Source organism: Mytilus edulis, chromosome 5 (assembly GCF_963676685.1).
Source record: "Mytilus edulis chromosome 5, xbMytEdul2.2, whole genome shotgun sequence".
Taxonomy (NCBI): domain Eukaryota; kingdom Metazoa; phylum Mollusca; class Bivalvia; order Mytilida; family Mytilidae; genus Mytilus; species Mytilus edulis.
Window position 1 is genome coordinate 2,525,057 of NC_092348.1, and position 19,928 is coordinate 2,544,984.

The 19,928-nt window shown below is 41.2% G+C and overlaps 1 protein-coding gene across 1 annotated transcript in view; it reads right to left on the reverse strand.

Annotated features, from left to right (window-relative positions):
• The window catches only part of LOC139522647 (uncharacterized), a 114,474-nt gene that overhangs the window by 87,491 nt on the left and 7,055 nt on the right, over positions 1-19,928 (reverse strand). The window lies entirely within an intron of this gene.

The following is a 19,928-nucleotide window of genomic DNA, read 5'->3' on the forward strand; positions in this document are numbered from 1 at the left end:
TAGAGGAGAAACAGGCGCTTCTTTTGCGCAAGGTATCGAAGGGCGCTATGTTCAAAAATCTGAATCTAGAGCCCAAAATTTGAAAAAAAATGGTCCAAAATAGGGGGGTCGACCTATTCCAGGGCTCCTAGAGAAAAATAATGAGGGGTGTCACGGGGTATGACTATATAGGTCTTGTAGAGGAGAAACAGGCGCTTCTTTTGCGCAAGGTATCGAAGGGCGCTATGTTCAAAAATCTGAAACTAGAGCCCAAAATTTGAAAAAAAATGGTCCAAAATAGGGGGGTCGACCTATTCCACGGCTCCTAGAGAAAAATAATGAGGGGTGTCACGGGGTATGACTATATAGGTCTTGTAGAGGAGAAACAGGCGCTTCTTTTGCGCAAGGTATCGAAGGGCGCTATGTTCAAAAATCTGAATCTAGAGCCCAAAATTTGAAAAAAAATGGTCCAAAATAGGGGGGTCGACCTATTCCAGGGCTCCTAGAGAAAAATAATGAGGGGTGTCACGGGGTATGACTATATAGGTCTTGTAGAGGAGAAACAGGCGCTTCTTTTGCGCAAGGTATCGAAGGGCGCTATGTTCAAAAATCTGAATCTAGAGCCCAAAATTTGAAAAAAAATGGTCCAAAATAGGGGGGTCGACCTATTCCAGGGCTCCTAGAGAAAAATAATGAGGGGTGTCACGGGGTATGACTATATAGGTCTTGTAGAGGAGAAACAGGCGCTTCTTTTGCGCAAGGTATCGAAGGGCGCTATGTTCAAAAATCTGAAACTAGAGCCCAAAATTTGAAAAAAAATGGTTCAAAATAGGGGGGTCGACATATTCCAGGGCTCCTAGAGAAAAATAATGAGGGGTGTCACGGGGTATGACTATATAGGTCTTGTAGAGGAGAAACAGGCGCTTCTTTTGCGCAAGGTATCGAAGGGCGCTATGTTCAAAAATCTGAATCTAGAGCCCAAAATTTGAAAAAAAATGGTTCAAAATAGGGGGGTCGACCTATTCCAGGGCTCCTAGAGAAAAATAATGAGGGGTGTCACGGGGTATGACTATATAGGTCTTGTAGAGGAGAAACAGGCGCTTCTTTTGCGCAAGGTATCGAAGGGCGCTATGTTCAAAAATCTGAAACTAGAGCCCAAAATTTGAAAAAAAATGGTTCAAAATAGGGGGGTCGACATATTCCAGGGCTCCTAGAGAAAAATAATGAGGGGTGTCACGGGGTATGACTATATAGGTCTTGTAGAGGAGAAACAGGCGCTTCTTTTGCGCAAGGTATCGAAGGGCGCTATGTTCAAAAATCTGAATCTAGAGCCCAAAATTTGAAAAAAAATGGTCCAAAATAGGGGGGTCGACCTATTCCAGGGCTCCTAGAGAAAAATAATGAGGGGTGTCACGGGGTATGACTATATAGGTCTTGTAGAGGAGAAACAGGCGCTTCTTTTGCGCAAGGTATCGAAGGGCGCTATGTTCAAAAATCTGAAACTAGAGCCCAAAATTTGAAAAAAAATGGTCCAAAATAGGGGGGTCGACCTATTCCACGGCTCCTAGAGAAAAATAATGAGAGGTGTCACGGGGTATGACTATATAGGTCTTGTAGAGGAGAAACAGGCGCTTCTTTTGCGCAAGGTATCGAAGGGCGCTATGTTCAAAAATCTGAAACTAGAGCCCAAAATTTGAAAAAAATGGTCCAAAATAGGGGGGTCGACCTATTCCACGGCTCCTAGAGAAAAATAATGAGGGGTGTCACGGGGTATGACTATATAGGTCTTGTAGAGGAGAAACAGGCGCTTCTTTTGCGCAAGGTATCGAAGGGCGCTATGTTCAAAAATCTGAATCTAGAGCCCAAAATTTGAAAAAAAATGGTCCAAAATAGGGGGGTCGACCTATTCCAGGGCTCCTAGAGAAAAATAATGAGGGGTGTCACGGGGTATGACTATATAGGTCTTGTAGAGGAGAAACAGGCGCTTCTTTTGCGCAAGGTATCGAAGGGCGCTATGTTCAAAAATCTGAATCTAGAGCCCAAAATTTGAAAAAAAATGGTCCAAAATAGGGGGGTCGACCTATTCCAGGGCTCCTAGAGAAAAATAATGAGGGGTGTCACGGGGTATGACTATATAGGTCTTGTAGAGGAGAAACAGGCGCTTCTTTTGCGCAAGGTATCGAAGGGCGCTATGTTCAAAAATCTGAAACTAGAGCCCAAAATTTGAAAAAAAATGGTTCAAAATAGGGGGGTCGACATATTCCAGGGCTCCTAGAGAAAAATAATGAGGGGTGTCACGGGGTATGACTATATAGGTCTTGTAGAGGAGAAACAGGCGCTTCTTTTGCGCAAGGTATCGAAGGGCGCTATGTTCAAAAATCTGAATCTAGAGCCCAAAATTTGAAAAAAAATGGTCCAAAATAGGGGGGTCGACCTATTCCAGGGCTCCTAGAGAAAAATAATGAGGGGTGTCACGGGGTATGACTATATAGGTCTTGTAGAGGAGAAACAGGCGCTTCTTTTGCGCAAGGTATCGAAGGGCGCTATGTTCAAAAATCTGAAACTAGAGCCCAAAATTTGAAAAAAAATGGTCCAAAATAGGGGGGTCGACCTATTCCACGGCTCCTAGAGAAAAATAATGAGGGGTGTCACGGGGTATGACTATATAGGTCTTGTAGAGGAGAAACAGGCGCTTCTTTTGCGCAAGGTATCGAAGGGCGCTATGTTCAAAAATCTGAAACTAGAGCCCAAAATTTGAAAAAAATGGTCCAAAATAGGGGGGTCGACCTATTCCACGGCTCCTAGAGAAAAATAATGAGGGGTGTCACGGGGTATGACTATATAGGTCTTGTAGAGGAGAAACAGGCGCTTCTTCTGCGCAAGGTATCGAAGGGCGCTATGTTCAAAAATCTGAATCTAGAGCCCAAAATTTGAAAAAAAATGGTCCAAAATAGGGGGGTCGACCTATTCCAGGGCTCCTAGAGAAAAATAATGAGGGGTGTCACGGGGTATGACTATATAGGTCTTGTAGAGGAGAAACAGGCGCTTCTTTTGCGCAAGGTATCGAAGGGCGCTATGTTCAAAAATCTGAAACTAGAGCCCAAAATTTGAAAAAAAATGGTCCAAAATAGGGGGGTCGACCTATTCCACGGCTCCTAGAGAAAAATAATGAGGGGTGTCACGGGGTATGACTATATAGGTCTTGTAGAGGAGAAACAGGCGCTTCTTTTGCGCAAGGTATCGAAGGGCGCTATGTTCAAAAATCTGAAACTAGAGCCCAAAATTTGAAAAAAATGGTCCAAAATAGGGGGGTCGACCTATTCCACGGCTCCTAGAGAAAAATAATGAGGGGTGTCACGGGGTATGACTATATAGGTCTTGTAGAGGAGAAACAGGCGCTTCTTTTGCGCAAGGTATCGAAGGGCGCTATGTTCAAAAATCTGAAACTAGAGCCCAAAATTTGAAAAAAAATGGTTCAAAATAGGGGGGTCGACATATTCCAGGGCTCCTAGAGAAAAATAATGAGGGGTGTCACGGGGTATGACTATATAGGTCTTGTAGAGGAGAAACAGGCGCTTCTTTTGCGCAAGGTATCGAAGGGCGCTATGTTCAAAAATCTGAATCTAGAGCCCAAAATTTGAAAAAAAATGGTCCAAAATAGGGGGGTCGACCTATTCCAGGGCTCCTAGAGAAAAATAATGAGGGGTGTCACGGGGTATGACTATATAGGTCTTGTAGAGGAGAAACAGGCGCTTCTTTTGCGCAAGGTATCGAAGGGCGCTATGTTCAAAAATCTGAAACTAGAGCCCAAAATTTGAAAAAAAATGGTCCAAAATAGGGGGGTCGACCTATTCCACGGCTCCTAGAGAAAAATAATGAGGGGTGTCACGGGTTATGACTATATAGGTCTTGTAGAGGAGAAACAGGCGCTTCTTTTGCGCAAGGTATCGAAGGGCGCTATGTTCAAAAATCTGAAACTAGAGCCCAAAATTTGAAAAAAATGGTCCAAAATAGGGGGGTCGACCTATTCCACGGCTCCTAGAGAAAAATAATGAGGGGTGTCACGGGGTATGACTATATAGGTCTTGTAGAGGAGAAACAGGCGCTTCTTTTGCGCAAGGTATCGAAGGGCGCTATGTTCAAAAATCTGAATCTAGAGCCCAAAATTTGAAAAAAAATGGTCCAAAATAGGGGGGTCGACCTATTCCAGGGCTCCTAGAGAAAAATAATGAGGGGTGTCACGGGGTATGACTATATAGGTCTTGTAGAGGAGAAACAGGCGCTTCTTTTGCGCAAGGTATCGAAGGGCGCTATGTTCAAAAATCTGAAACTAGAGCCCAAAATTTGAAAAAAAATGGTCCAAAATAGGGGGGTCGACCTATTCCACGGCTCCTAGAGAAAAATAATGAGGGGTGTCACGGGGTATGACTATATAGGTCTTGTAGAGGAGAAACAGGCGCTTCTTTTGCGCAAGGTATCGAAGGGCGCTATTTTCAAAAATCTGAAATTAGAGCCCAAAATTTGAAAAAAATGGTCCAAAATAGGGGGGTCGACCTATTCCACGGCTCCTAGAGAAAAATAATGAGGGGTGTCACGGGGTATGACTATATAGGTCTTGTAGAGGAGAAACAGGCGCTTCTTTTGCGCAAGGTATCGAAGGGCGCTATGTTCAAAAATCTGAAACTAGAGCCCAAAATTTGAAAAAAAATGGTTCAAAATAGGGGGGTCGACATATTCCAGGGCTCCTAGAGAAAAATAATGAGGGGTGTCACGGGGTATGACTATATAGGTCTTGTAGAGGAGAAACAGGCGCTTCTTTTGCGCAAGGTATCGAAGGGCGCTATGTTCAAAAATCTGAATCTAGAGCCCAAAATTTGAAAAAAAATGGTCCAAAATAGGGGGGTCGACCTATTCCACGGCTCCTAGAGAAAAATAATGAGGGGTGTCACGGGGTATGACTATATAGGTCTTGTAGAGGAGAAACAGGCGCTTCTTTTGCGCAAGGTATCGAAGGGCGCTATGTTCAAAAATCTGAAACTAGAGCCCAAAATTTGAAAAAAAATGGTCCAAAATAGGGGGGTCGACCTATTCCACGGCTCCTAGAGAAAAATAATGAGGGGTGTCACGGGGTATGACTATATAGGTCTTGTAGAGGAGAAACAGGCGCTTCTTTTGCGCAAGGTATCGAAGGGCGCTATGTTCAAAAATCTGAAACTAGAGCCCAAAATTTGAAAAAAAATGGTTCAAAATAGGGGGGTCGACATATTCCAGGGCTCCTAGAGAAAAATAATGAGGGGTGTCACGGGGTATGACTATATAGGTCTTGTAGAGGAGAAACAGGCGCTTCTTTTGCGCAAGGTATCGAAGGGCGCTATGTTCAAAAATCTGAAACTAGAGCCCAAAATTTGAAAAAAATGGTCCAAAATAGGGGGGTCGACCTATTCCACGGCTCCTAGAGAAAAATAATGAGGGGTGTCACGGGGTATGACTATATAGGTCTTGTAGAGGAGAAACAGGCGCTTCTTTTGCGCAAGGTATCGAAGGGCGCTATGTTCAAAAATCTGAAACTAGAGCCCAAAATTTGAAAAAAAATGGTTCAAAATAGGGGGGTCGACATATTCCAGGGCTCCTAGAGAAAAATAATGAGGGGTGTCACGGGGTATGACTATATAGGTCTTGTAGAGGAGAAACAGGCGCTTCTTTTGCGCAAGGTATCGAAGGGCGCTATGTTCAAAAATCTGAATCTAGAGCCCAAAATTTGAAAAAAAATGGTCCAAAATAGGGGGGTCGACCTATTCCAGGGCTCCTAGAGAAAAATAATGAGGGGTGTCACGGGGTATGACTATATAGGTCTTGTAGAGGAGAAACAGGCGCTTCTTTTGCGCAAGGTATCGAAGGGCGCTATGTTCAAAAATCTGAAACTAGAGCCCAAAATTTGAAAAAAAATGGTCCAAAATAGGGGGGTCGACCTATTCCACGGCTCCTAGAGAAAAATAATGAGGGGTGTCACGGGGTATGACTATATAGGTCTTGTAGAGGAGAAACAGGCGCTTCTTTTGCGCAAGGTATCGAAGGGCGCTATGTTCAAAAATCTGAATCTAGAGCCCAAAATTTGAAAAAAAATGGTCCAAAATAGGGGGGTCGACCTATTCCAGGGCTCCTAGAGAAAAATAATGAGGGGTGTCACGGGGTATGACTATATAGGTCTTGTAGAGGAGAAACAGGCGCTTCTTTTGCGCAAGGTATCGAAGGGCGCTATGTTCAAAAATCTGAAACTAGAGCCCAAAATTTGAAAAAAAATGGTCCAAAATAGGGGGGTCGACCTATTCCACGGCTCCTAGAGAAAAATAATGAGGGGTGTCACGGGGTATGACTATATAGGTCTTGTAGAGGAGAAACAGGCGCTTCTTTTGCGCAAGGTATCGAAGGGCGCTATGTTCAAAAATCTGAAACTAGAGCCCAAAATTTGAAAAAAAATGGTCCAAAATAGGGGGGTCGACCTATTCCACGGCTCCTAGAGAAAAATAATGAGGGGTGTCACGGGGTATGACTATATAGGTCTTGTAGAGGAGAAACAGGCGCTTCTTTTGCGCAAGGTATCGAAGGGCGCTATGTTCAAAAATCTGAAACTAGAGCCCAAAATTTGAAAAAAAATGGTTCAAAATAGGGGGGTCGACATATTCCACGGCTCCTAGAGAAAAATAATGAGGGGTGTCACGGGGTATGACTATATAGGTCTTGTAGAGGAGAAACAGGCGCTTCTTTTGCGCAAGGTATCGAAGGGCGCTATGTTCAAAAATCTGAATCTAGAGCCCAAAATTTGAAAAAAATGGTCCAAAATAGGGGGGTCGACCTATTCCACGGCTCCTAGAGAAAAATAATGAGGGGTGTCACGGGGTATGACTATATAGGTCTTGTAGAGGAGAAACAGGCGCTTCTTTTGCGCAAGGTATCGAAGGGCGCTATGTTCAAAAATCTGAAACTAGAGCCCAAAATTTGAAAAAAAATGGTCCAAAATAGGGGGGTCGACCTATTCCACGGCTCCTAGAGAAAAATAATGAGGGGTGTCACGGGGTATGACTATATAGGTCTTGTAGAGGAGAAACAGGCGCTTCTTTTGCGCAAGGTATCGAAGGGCGCTATGTTCAAAAATCTGAAACTAGAGCCCAAAATTTGAAAAAAATGGTCCAAAATAGGGGGGTCGACCTATTCCACGGCTCCTAGAGAAAAATAATGAGGGGTGTCACGGGGTATGACTATATAGGTCTTGTAGAGGAGAAACAGGCGCTTCTTTTGCGCAAGGTATCGAAGGGCGCTATGTTCAAAAATCTGAAACTAGAGCCCAAAATTTGAAAAAAATGGTCCAAAATAGGGGGGTCGACCTATTCCACGGCTCCTAGAGAAAAATAATGAGGGGTGTCACGGGGTATGACTATATAGGTCTTGTAGAGGAGAAACAGGCGCTTCTTTTGCGCAAGGTATCGAAGGGCGCTATGTTCAAAAATCTGAAACTAGAGCCCAAAATTTGAAAAAAAATGGTTCAAAATAGGGGGGTCGACATATTCCAGGGCTCCTAGAGAAAAATAATGAGGGGTGTCACGGGGTATGACTATATAGGTCTTGTAGAGGAGAAACAGGCGCTTCTTTTGCGCAAGGTATCGAAGGGCGCTATGTTCAAAAATCTGAAACTAGAGCCCAAAATTTGAAAAAAAATGGTCCAAAATAGGGGGGTCGACATATTCCAGGGCTCCTAGAGAAAAATAATGAGGGGTGTCACGGGGTATGACTATATAGGTCTTGTAGAGGAGAAACAGGCGCTTCTTTTGCGCAAGGTATCGAAGGGCGCTATGTTCAAAAATCTGAAACTAGAGCCCAAAATTTGAAAAAAAATGGTCCAAAATAGGGGGGTCGACCTATTCCACGGCTCCTAGAGAAAAATAATGAGGGGTGTCACGGGGTATGACTATATAGGTCTTGTAGAGGAGAAACAGGCGCTTCTTTTGCGCAAGGTATCGAAGGGCGCTATGTTCAAAAATCTGAAACTAGAGCCCAAAATTTGAAAAAAATGGTCCAAAATAGGGGGGTCGACCTATTCCACGGCTCCTAGAGAAAAATAATGAGGGGTGTCACGGGGTATGACTATATAGGTCTTGTAGAAGAGAAACAGGCGCTTCTTTTGCGCAAGGTATCGAAGGGCGCTATGTTCGAAAATCTGAAACTAGAGCCCAAAATTTGAAAAAAAATGTTAAAAAAAATCGGGGGGTCGAATGAGGGGTGTCATGGGGTATGACTTTAATAAGTCATATAGAAGAGAAACAGGCGCATCTTTTGCGTAAGTATTTTAGTGGCGCTATGTTCGAAAATCTGAAACTTAATTGTTCAAAACTAGATATTAAGGATTAACAGATACAGTTAAGTCTGCCTCATATCTTAACTTTCATCTAGAAATTGACAATGAGGGTCGGTTGAAAAAATTACCGACAAAAGAGATGATTTCAGCTTCCCCAATTTTGAACTTTCCATTTCTATGTAGCAACATTCCAACAGCGCCTACATACTGAGTACATATCTCCAAATCGATACTATTGCCCAGGCTTGTATTTCCTATCATGATTTCCTTGAAAGAGTGTTGGTGATCACAACGAAGCTATTAAATCAAGAGTTCGAAAATATAAAGTTGAAATTATCCTATCGTAATGTTAACGGACGTCCCGAGTTGGTTGACAGTTATGGAATAACCGTTTCACAGATGAAATCTGATATGTTACTTACGTCGTAACTTCAACCCATTCCCCCATAAACAACGAATGTGACCTTCCGAATTAGACTATTTACGGGGTTTGTAATAACACTATCAACACGACGGGTGCCGCATGTGGAGCATATCTGCTTCCCCTTCCGAATCACCTGAGATCAACCAGATTTTTTGGTGGTGTTCGTGTTGGTTAGTCATTAGTTTTCTATGTTGTGTTCAAAGTTAAAGGGTGCATATCCGATGTATTTATCATTGTTTTCAGATCGTTGTCCGAAGGTTAAGTCTACATCATTAGATATATTTAAATGTAGATACTCCTGTTCACGATGTCTGAGGATAGCATGTTCAGCTGATTTGATAGGTTATGCATCTGCAAATCAGATGTTGGAGAAGCCAATGCATGTAGCGGTAAGATCGCAAAGAGGTCGTCATTCGTGTTGGTGGTCTGAGAAGCAGTTGTTTTCTCTGGACAAGCTACGAATGGTTGGAAGACTTGTTGAGTTCTTTACTCAACCTTGTTTGCTAAGTCTTTATTGTAAGTTACTAGACTTGATGGTGTGCTTTTATCCGGGACTTCTTGCAATTAAAGAGTTTCATGCTGTTTGGGATCGACAATTACTAGTATTACAAACATCATTTTATGTAAATCGTTTGTAAAAACTCCCTTAAACGTTTGAAAATGTTTTAGAAAACATCCCTTAGTGTTTGATAGCATTTGAAAAAAAAATCGATGCAACTGACTGTCTCTGTTTCATGTCAAATGCTAAATATGTTTCGAAGCTTTTAAACACATACCCCATAATGTAGTTGAATATAAGTGAAGGTAATTTAAAGTTCGATTCTCTCTTATTCGGTTGCTGTGGTAGTCTGTAGATTTCTTGAACTCTACAGATCGGCCTACATGATGATATCATCACCAATGTTGATGTTGAAACTATCGCGGGAACATACCGTCTAAACTATTGTACTTTCTCATGATCGACGTCGTTTTGTCAGTGACGTCGCCTTTGGTGGAAATAAGTACTTGTAGATTTAATATAATGGCTGTTGTTGTAGTACACATTGACTTAACTATCATCTATATGTATGGTGCCGTGACCGATGGATCTCGAAAAATTGAAATCATTCATATCGGGGAACAGGAGTGCTGTTACCAGATTATTCAGAAGATTAGATAAAGCAAAAGAGAATTCAAATTTCAATTAAATAGAAATCATTGCAACGCTTGCAAAACTGATGCAAAAACAAACATTGTTTGAGGACTTAAACGAACAAATTTTAAAGTTAACAGAACCGGAAAATGTGGAAAATGAGGTAATAGATTCAGTGACTATGGAAACGAAGATTCGACACATACGTAAGTTCATAAAAAATGTCCAAACCCCGCAGTCCAGTCATATTGAATCACATACAACAACCCACACTATTTTAATCCAGAAACTATAACGTTTGTTCCAACGCACAACATAGCCAACCCGAACAACGCATAGTCGTTTGAAAACCCATCTGTAAAACCCAGTTACACATTCAACATGCAGCAAAGTACGTTTTCGTCAGCTAGTAATCAGAGTCACCGCCTACCAAAGCTTTCGCCTCCAACATTCTCAGGTAACATTTTAGAATGGCAACCTTCTGGGACTCATATGAGTCGGCCGTACATCTTAACCTGTCACTTACAAATATACAAAAATTGAAATACTTGAAAGCACAGCTAGAACATGAAGCCCTAGCATCAATAGCAGGTTTTGCACTCACAAATGTAAACTACGATGACGCCGTAATTTTTTTAAAGAGAGGTTCTGTCAACAAGACAAAATAATAAATGCATACATGTAGCCATTATTAGAAATCCCTTTGCTTAGAAATCAACTAACAAGCTTATAAAGTTTTTACGATAAAATGGAAGGTTACGTCAGGGGATTAGAAGCTTTGGGTCAGACACAGGAAACATACGGCCCTCTACTTGTTCCCATTATCATGAACAAATTACCCGGGGAAGTCAGACACCATCTCGCATGAGAACACAGAACAAAACATGGCTATTACGGGACCTCCGTAAAAGCATATTAGATGAGATCAATATAATTGACGCAGGACAAGAGATGGAGTCGACATACGATTTGCCCGCAACACTGTCTTTCTTTTGCCGGAATATTACAAGAATATTGAGACTAGACCTTGCGCTTTCTGTCATGAAATACACGCACCTACTCATTGCAGTTGAATAACCGACGCAGAATCCCATATGATCATAGTAAAACGTGATAAGTTATGCTTTAACTGCGTTGGTAAACACAGAATAAATGAATGTTAATCTAAACACACATGAAAACATTGTAATAAGAAACACCATACAAGCTTGTGTAATGCACGTCCAACAAACAACATAAAACCAGCGAATGAGGTAAGCCATAGAAACGGGAATAGCAGCTCGTCAGGAATATGGCCATTGTTTTATTATAATTCTTTTCTGTGTGTGATACATTATAACGTTGTGTTTATGTTGTGTCGTTTGTTACCTCATATATTTGAGTGTGCATTCACATTACTATTAGACGTGTCACGGTACTTTTCTATCCAAAATTCATGTATTTAGTTTTGATGTTATATTTGTTATTCTCATTGAATTTTGTCTAATGCTTAGTTCGTTTCTCTGTGTGTTGCATTTTAATGTTGTGTCGTTGTTCTCCTCTTACAATTAATGAGTTTCCCTCAGTTTTAGTTTGTAACTCGGATTTTTTTTCTATCGATCTACGAGTTTCGAACAGCGGTATACTACTGTTGACTTTATTTATTCAGCGCATATGAATTTTCGCGAAAAAGATAATCAGACCAGCAACCCGCCTAACGTTCACCTTGTAAATGACATTCATGATACGGAAGAAGATACTACCATTTTGTATTCTCAATCGATACTTTTGAAAACCGCCGTAGCTCAAGTAGGCTCGAATCAGCACTTTATCGATATGAATATTCTTTTTGACGAAGGAGCTCAAAGATCGTTTTTGACGCAGAACTTTGCGAAAAACCTCAATTTATAGATAGAAGGAACATTTACCGACATTTGGAGGTGAAGAGAAAAACATGAGACACTTAGAAAAGATAACAATCTATCTGAAAACCGATGCAGAACACGTATTGCCAAAGTACTGATAGTTCCGATGATCGCCACGCCTCTACAGAATCACATACGTAATAATGATACACAGAACAGTTATTTGCGTGGTTTAAAGTTAGCGTACACGATGACACAGCAAGATTCATTCGAGATATCGTTGCTTGTAGGCGCAGATCACTACAGGGATATTGCAGAAGACCATATTCTACGGAGAAACGGTCCAACCGCTGTGAAATATCCAATATCGGATATTTGCTTTCGGGACATACAAACGGTAAGAAAACTCACACGTCGGAAACTAGCATGTTTAATGTTTTAATATCACACAAAGATGAATAAAACAATCTAGAGATATTTTGGAAATTAGAATCAATAGTTATAAATAGTAAGGAGTTAGATAAAGACGACGATGCCTATATAAAAGCATATCAAGACAGATCAATTGAGTTCAGAAAAAAATAAATATTTCGCTTAGTAACCATGGAAACAGGATCATGATGAATTGCCTTCAAAAGCAGTCATGAAAAGAAGGACAGAAAACACCATTAAAAAGCATACTCTAAAATCTGATATATTAAAGAAGTATGGGAACATAATACAAGAACAGGAACGAACTGGATTCATAGAGAGAGTGGATGAAACAGCTTACACTAAAAAAAAAACTATATTCCTCATCATCCAGTACAGAAGGAATCAAGCATTACGCCTATCAGAATTGTTAATGACTGCAGTTGTCGCCAGTTGCCTAATTCACCAAGTTGTATGGCTGCCTCTTTGATACGCCGTCGAAGCTAAATGACCTGACAAAAATTCTAATGAGATTTAGAGCCAACCCTGTCGTCATAACAACGGATATTGAAAAAGCCTTATTGCATGAAGGATTAAACGAGGATGACCCATACGCTACACGTTTCTTGTGGCTCAGTAACCCATCCGACCAAACACGTTATCTACAAACTTATATATATATAGCCAAGACCGAAAATGTACGGAAAAAAGATACGGACATGAACACAAAAGTGCTTGGTATGTTATGGAACAGCAAATCCGATGATCTGATGTACCAGAAATGAGAGATTCTATTACGAGACATTGTAAGGGAGATTTTGAAACATTCTTCGAAAATATGTGAATCACTAGGACTATTGAGTCCGTTAATAATACGAGCAAAGACGCTTATACAGGATCTATGGAAAAGTAAACTTGATTGGGATGAACAAGTTCCGGAAAACTTGAAGGCTACTTGGATTAATGTTGCAAGCGACTTACAGAAAGGGACACAAATCGTATTTCCGAGATATAATTTTCAAGTAATTCTACTTCGGAACGACTTGAACTACACGAATTTTGCGATGCGAGTCTAAAAGCGTATGAAGCGACTGCATATCTGAACAACGGAAACGAAAAAACCTAACACTACAGCAACTAGAACTTATGGTCGCAGCTATCGGAACTAGACAATCGTCACATGTAAAATCAACTTTTGAATGTAAAAAAGTAGTTTTCTGGTCGGATAGCATATAATTACACTGGTTCAAATCGTCGAAACCGTTGAAACGATTTAAATGCGATTTGAGTGCGAGAAATTACGGAATCTACAAATCAATATGAATGGAGATATTGTCCAAAAGAATGCAATCCAACAGATCTCTTAACACGAAGAATTGACGCCGATCAATACATCAATAGCGTCATTTTGTAAAAAGACCGAATTGGTTAACGAATCGGACAAAATGACCAGAAATAACTCCTACAAGTAAAACAGTATTGACAATTACAAGAAAAAACGACGACGAGGAGTTTAAAACAATGACGTTCATACTGGTTACTATGGTATTAGTAACATTGTATTATTTCCGAACTTCCGATGATTGCATTGATGTCCTTGTATCGCTACAGAATGGTTGTTCAGCTTTCGATTAACTTACGAAGTTTTCGAATTACTAAGGAATCAATATACCATTTAAGCCTCGGTCACACCTAACGTATGAACGGACGCCTAACGGATGAACATAAAAGTTGTCCGTTGACAAAATTGTTATCCGTTGGGAGTCCGTTGATGTACTGACCGAATAAAACGGACGTTTAACGAATGCATAACGGACTAACATCGGATATGCAACGTACGAGAAATGGAAACGTTCCGGACAGAACGGCTGTCGAACGTACATCCAACGGACGAGTACCGCATAAAACGGACACCTAACGGAAGCGAACCGATTAAAACGGATGAACAAGATATACGGAAAAATTAAAGGCGACAATAATAATACATGTAAATCTCATAAATATTCCAAATGATTCTGTGTAACTGGTTTTGGTTTGCTCTTCAAAATGCCACCAAAGTGCAGTGTCTGGCCTGAATAAGAGCTGCTTGATTGTGAAGGCGTCCCCATACTCTAAGATCGATTATGAATAAAAAGAATTCATGAACCTTTAGAAATCTGACAAACCAATATTTGGCATTTCTGACACGAATTTTTCAATTGGCATTTATCCGTTTCAGATCCGTTCATCATCCGTTTTATCCGGTATACGTCCGATAGAAGTTCGTTTCTCATTCGTTTAATATCCGTTTTATCCGTTAAACGACCAGTATAAGTCCGTTGGTAAAGCCTCGGTCACACCTTACCGGATAGCTCGAACGGACGCCTAACGGATAACTTTTTTTCAATCTGTTCATGTCCGTTAGACGTCCGTTCTTATCCGTTAGACGTCCGTCCATGTCCGTTAAGCGTACGTTTTGTCCGTCGACGTCCGTTCTGTCCGGTGGAAAATTTTGAGCATGTTCAAAACTTTGAACGGACGTCAAACGGATAAAATGTCCGTTGAACGTCCGTTAGGCGTGCGTTTTGTACGGTACTCGTCCGTTTCGTTTCCGTTTTAATCCGTTACGTGTCCGTTATACATCCGTTGGAGGTCTGGAAGATAAATTCACCAACGGACTTCTACCGGACGTGTAACGGATAAAACGGATGTTGAACGAATGAGAGGATAAAACGGATTATGCACGGATCTGAAACGGATAAATGCCAATTGAAAATTTCGCGTCAGAAATGCCAATTATTGGTATGTCATATTTCTTAAGGTTCATGAATTCATATTATTCATAATCGACCTTAGAGTAAGGGCGATTCTTCACAATCAAGCAGCTCTTATTCAGGTCAGACACTGACCTTTTGCGGTATTTTGAAGAATAAACCGAAACCAGTTACACCTAAACATTTTTATGCGATGTACATGTACTATTATTGTCGCCTTTAATTTTTCCGTATATAATGTTCATCCCTTTTATCCGGTACGCTTCTGTTAGGTGTCCGTTTTATGCGGTACTCGTCCGTTGGATGTACGTTCGGCATCCGTTCTGTCGGTATGTTTCCGTTTCTCGTACGTTGCATATCCGGTGTGTGTCCGTTAGGCATCCGTTACACGTCCGTTTTATTCGGTCAGTACATCAACGGACTCCCAACGGATAACAATTTTGTCAACGGACAACCTTTATTTTCATCCGTTAGTCGTCCGTTAGTGCTATCCGGTAAGGTGTGACAGATGCTTTAGTTATCCTCCAGACCTTCAACGGATGTATAACGGACACGTAACGGATACAAAACGGAAACGAAACGGACGAGTACCGTACAAAACGGAAGCCTAACGGACGTTCAACGAACATTTTATCCGTTGGCCTCCGTTCAAAGTTTTAAACATGTTCAAAATTTTCCACCGGACAGAACGGACGTCGACGGATAAAACGTACGCTTAACGGACATGCAACGGATATGGACGGACGTCTAACGGATAAGAACAGACGTCTAACGGACATGAACGGATTGAAAAAAAGTTATCCGTTAGGCATCCGTTCGACCTACCCGTTTAGGTGTGACCAAGGCTTAAGGAATGAATTACCCTATCTATTTTTGGTAAAACCTTTATGAATTTCGAGTTTCCAATGCTTTTCAACTTTATACTTAATTTGGTTATTTAAGACTACCCGTGTGATCTTTCCAGCATTGTAGTATATACTACAAATTTAAAACCTGGGACAACCCCATGAAGGGATCGAACTCACATACGAACATACATTTGGAGGACCACCTATGGTTCGACCATCACTGGTTTTCTACGAAGAAGTATTTGTATAGATACTTTCTTTATAAAAGATAACATCTGGTTCTATTTTTAGCTCTCTGTATATCCAAATATCCTTGGTTCTAATAAATTGAAGGTAACAATACGTAAGGCTAACACTAACAGCTGTTGCATGAGGTTTTGAACTCTTTGAAGGCTATGTCCGAACAATGATCACCGTGAATGTGTTGGATATTCGTGTTGTCTTCCTAAAAGCTAAATTGACAAACAAACAAAGTTGGATCGACTTGCGCGAGAGTGTGGGGTAGAATTGACAGAGACAGAATCATTCAGCGTTGTTACATCCAACTCGGACGTAACAGTCTTTGCACTGAATCTGTCTACTCATCACCAAGTCATCATAGATTTTACAGTGGATGTGAATGCCCTTGAGGGTCTAGCATATAACATTCTCCTAATAGTGTTCGTAGACGAAAGCCTCGACGCTGCCATACTGCTATTGTTGGGAAAATACATCAATGAGAATGATCAGTGATGGGGGACACTCATCCCTTCGTAAGTTTTTCGCACCCCATCACGAGTTGGTTGAACGTTATGGAATAAGCGTTTCACAAATAATATCGGATATGTTCCTTACATCGTAACTACAATCCCCTTCCCTTTTATGAATGTAACCTACCGAATTAGACTATTTTTCCGGATTTGTTATAAGATGAGCAACACGACGGGTGCCACATGTGGAACAGGATCTGCTTACCCTTCCGGAGCACCTGAGATCAACCCTAGTTTTTGGTGGGGTTCGTATTGCTTATTCTTTAGTTTTCTTTGATGTGTCATGCATGTCATGTGAACTATTGTTTGCCTGTTAGTCTTTTTCATTTTCAGCCATGGCATTGTCAGTTTATTTTCGATTTATGAGTTTGACTATATCCCTCTGGTATCTTTTGTCCCTCTTTTAGTTTTACCAAACAGGAGGTTGCGTGTGTCTCCATCTTTTAAGAATATCTTCCCCAGTGTTGTTTCTAGGAGTTGATACATAGGTGGAGGAAGAGATTTACCAAAGACGTACAAACTATCGTGACATAAACAATCCAATCGGAGCAGTAAAAATTTAGCAACGTCGTTTTACGGCAGTCTGAAGTATAAGAGAAGTACAGAGACAATTAGTTTTTTTTACATTTAAATCTTTCAACGCGCGACGACGGAGGGTGGATCGAGGAAATTCCACCTTATGGGTACTACCAGTTGATGGTTGATAAACAAACTAAATAAAAACTCCCCGGTAGATGCATCGATTGAAGCAAAACTTTGCGGGACCTGGTACTACGTCGAACAAACGATTACTACAAAATCCTAAAACTTTGGACCATACCAATACGTGGTTCAAGCTGCATATCTTCGTGAATTCTGCTGTTTGTACACTCACTTCTTTGGTCCACTGAAAGGTGTGTTTACATTCTCAAAATACGGTTGCCAGGTTTCGCCGCCAAAGAATAAGACAGGTGTGACGATCAAGGATGCTTTTTAAACGGTATTTAAGTCACGCATTCCCACAAAACTATGGACGGTTAAAATACACAACAAAGAGGTCAAGGTGATATTAAAAAAAAAACGACGTTGTTGTCTACTCTACCTATCCCAATGTAGCTCGGAAAGTCGAGTGTAGCCGACCGTCATAACCACATCATGAAGGAGAATTCGAAGTAGTACACAAAGCATGATTGGTCCTTTGGGTTATCACGTTGGCCAACAAAAACACTACCAACCAGACTTTGAAATGAATCTATTATAATCTGTTTATAGCTATTTTACCTATAACAACATTGTTAATTTCTTGGTTTCTATGGCTTATTTTTCATATCATTTTACTGTACTGAGAATGGAAATCATGTAAAAATTTCAAAATGTGAGTTTAAATTATAGCGCCACTCAAAACATTGCGCAACATATGCATCTGTATCTCCTCTACAAGACCTATATAGTCATACCCCGTGACACCCCTCATTATTTTTCTCTAGGAGCCGTGGAATAGGTCGACCCCCCTATTTTGGACCATTTTTTTCAAATTTTGGGCTCTAGTTTCAGATTTTTGAACATAGCGCCCTTCGATACCTTGCGCAAAAGAAGCACCTGTTTCTCCTCTACAAGACCTATATAGTCATACCCCGTGACACCCCTCATTATTTTTCTCTAGGAGCCGTGGAATAGGTCGACCCCCCTATTTTGGACCATTTTTTTTCAAATTTTGGGCTCTAGTTTCAGATTTTTGAACATAGCGCCCTTCGATACCTTGCGCAAAAGAAGCGCCTGTTTCTCTTCTACAAGACCTATATAGTCATACCCCGTGACACCCCTCATTATTTTTCTCTAGGAGCCGTGGAATAGGTCGACCCCCCTATTTTGGACCATTTTTTTCAAATTTTGGGCTCTAGTTTCAGATTTTCGAACATAGCGCCCTTCGATACCTTGCGCAAAAGAAGCACCTGTTTCTCCTCTACAAGACCTATATAGTCATACCCCGTGACACCCCTCATTATTTTTCTCTAGGAGCCGTGGAATATGTCGACCCCCCTATTTTGGACCATTTTTTTCAAATTTTGGGCTCTAGTTTCAGATTTTTGAACATAGCGCCCTTCGATACCTTGCGCAAAAGAAGCGCCTGTTTCTCTTCTACAAGACCTATATAGTCATACCCCGTGACACCCCTCATTATTTTTCTCTAGGAGCCGTGGAATAGGTCGACCCCCCTATTTTGGACCATTTTTTTTCAAATTTTGGGCTCTAGTTTCAGATTTTTGAACATAGCGCCCTTCGATACCTTGCGCAAAAGAAGCGCCTGTTTCTCTTCTACAAGACCTATATAGTCATACCCCGTGACACCCCTCATTATTTTTCTCTAGGAGCCCTGGAATAGGTCGACCCCCCCTATTTTGGACCATTTTTTTCAAACTTTGGGCTCTAGTTTCAGATTTTTGAACATAGCGCCCTTCGATACCTTGCGCAAAAGAAGCGCCTGTTGCTCTTCTACAAGACCTATATAGTCATACCCCGTGACACCCCTCATTATTTTTCTCTAGGAGCCGTGGAATAGGTCGACCCCCCTATTTTGGACCATTTTTTTCAAATTTTGGGCTCTAGTTTCAGATTTTTGAACATAGCAGCCTTCGATACCTTGCGCAAAAGAAGCGCCTGTTTCTCTTCTACAAGACCTATATAGTCATACCCCGTGACACCCCTCATTATTTTTCTCTAGGAGCCGTGGAATAGGTCGACCCCCCTATTTTGGACCATTTTTTTCAAATTTTGGGCTCTAGTTTCAGATTTTTGAACATAGCGCCCTTCGATACCTTGCGCAAAAGAAGCACCTGTTTCTCTTCTACAAGACCTTTATAGTCATACCCCGTGACACCCCTCATTATTTTTCTCTAGGAGCCCTGGAATAAGTCGACCACCCTATTTTGGACCATTTTTTTCAAATTTTGGGCTCTAGTTTCAGATTTTTGAACATAGCGCCCTTCGATACCTTGCGCAAAAGAAGCGCCTGTTGCTCCTCTACAAGACCTATATAGTCATACCCCGTGACACCCCTCATTATTTTTCTCTAGGAGCCGTGGAATAGGTCGACCTCCCTATTTTGGACCATTTTTTTCAAATTTTGGGCTCTAGTTTCAGATTTTTGAACATAGCGCCCTTCGATACCTTGCGCAAAAGAAGCACCTGTTTCTCCTCTACAAGACCTATATAGTCATACCCCGTGACACCCCTCATTATTTTTCTCTAGGAGCCGTGGAATAGGTCGACCCCCCTATTTTGGACCATTTTTTTCAAATTTTGGGCTCTAGTTTCAGATTTTGAACATAGCGCCCTTCGATACCTTGCGCAAAAGAAGCGCCTGTTTCTCTTCTACAAGACCTATATAGTCATACCCCGTGACACCCCTCATTATTTTTCTCTAGGAGCCGTGGAATAGGTCGACCCCCCTATTTTGGA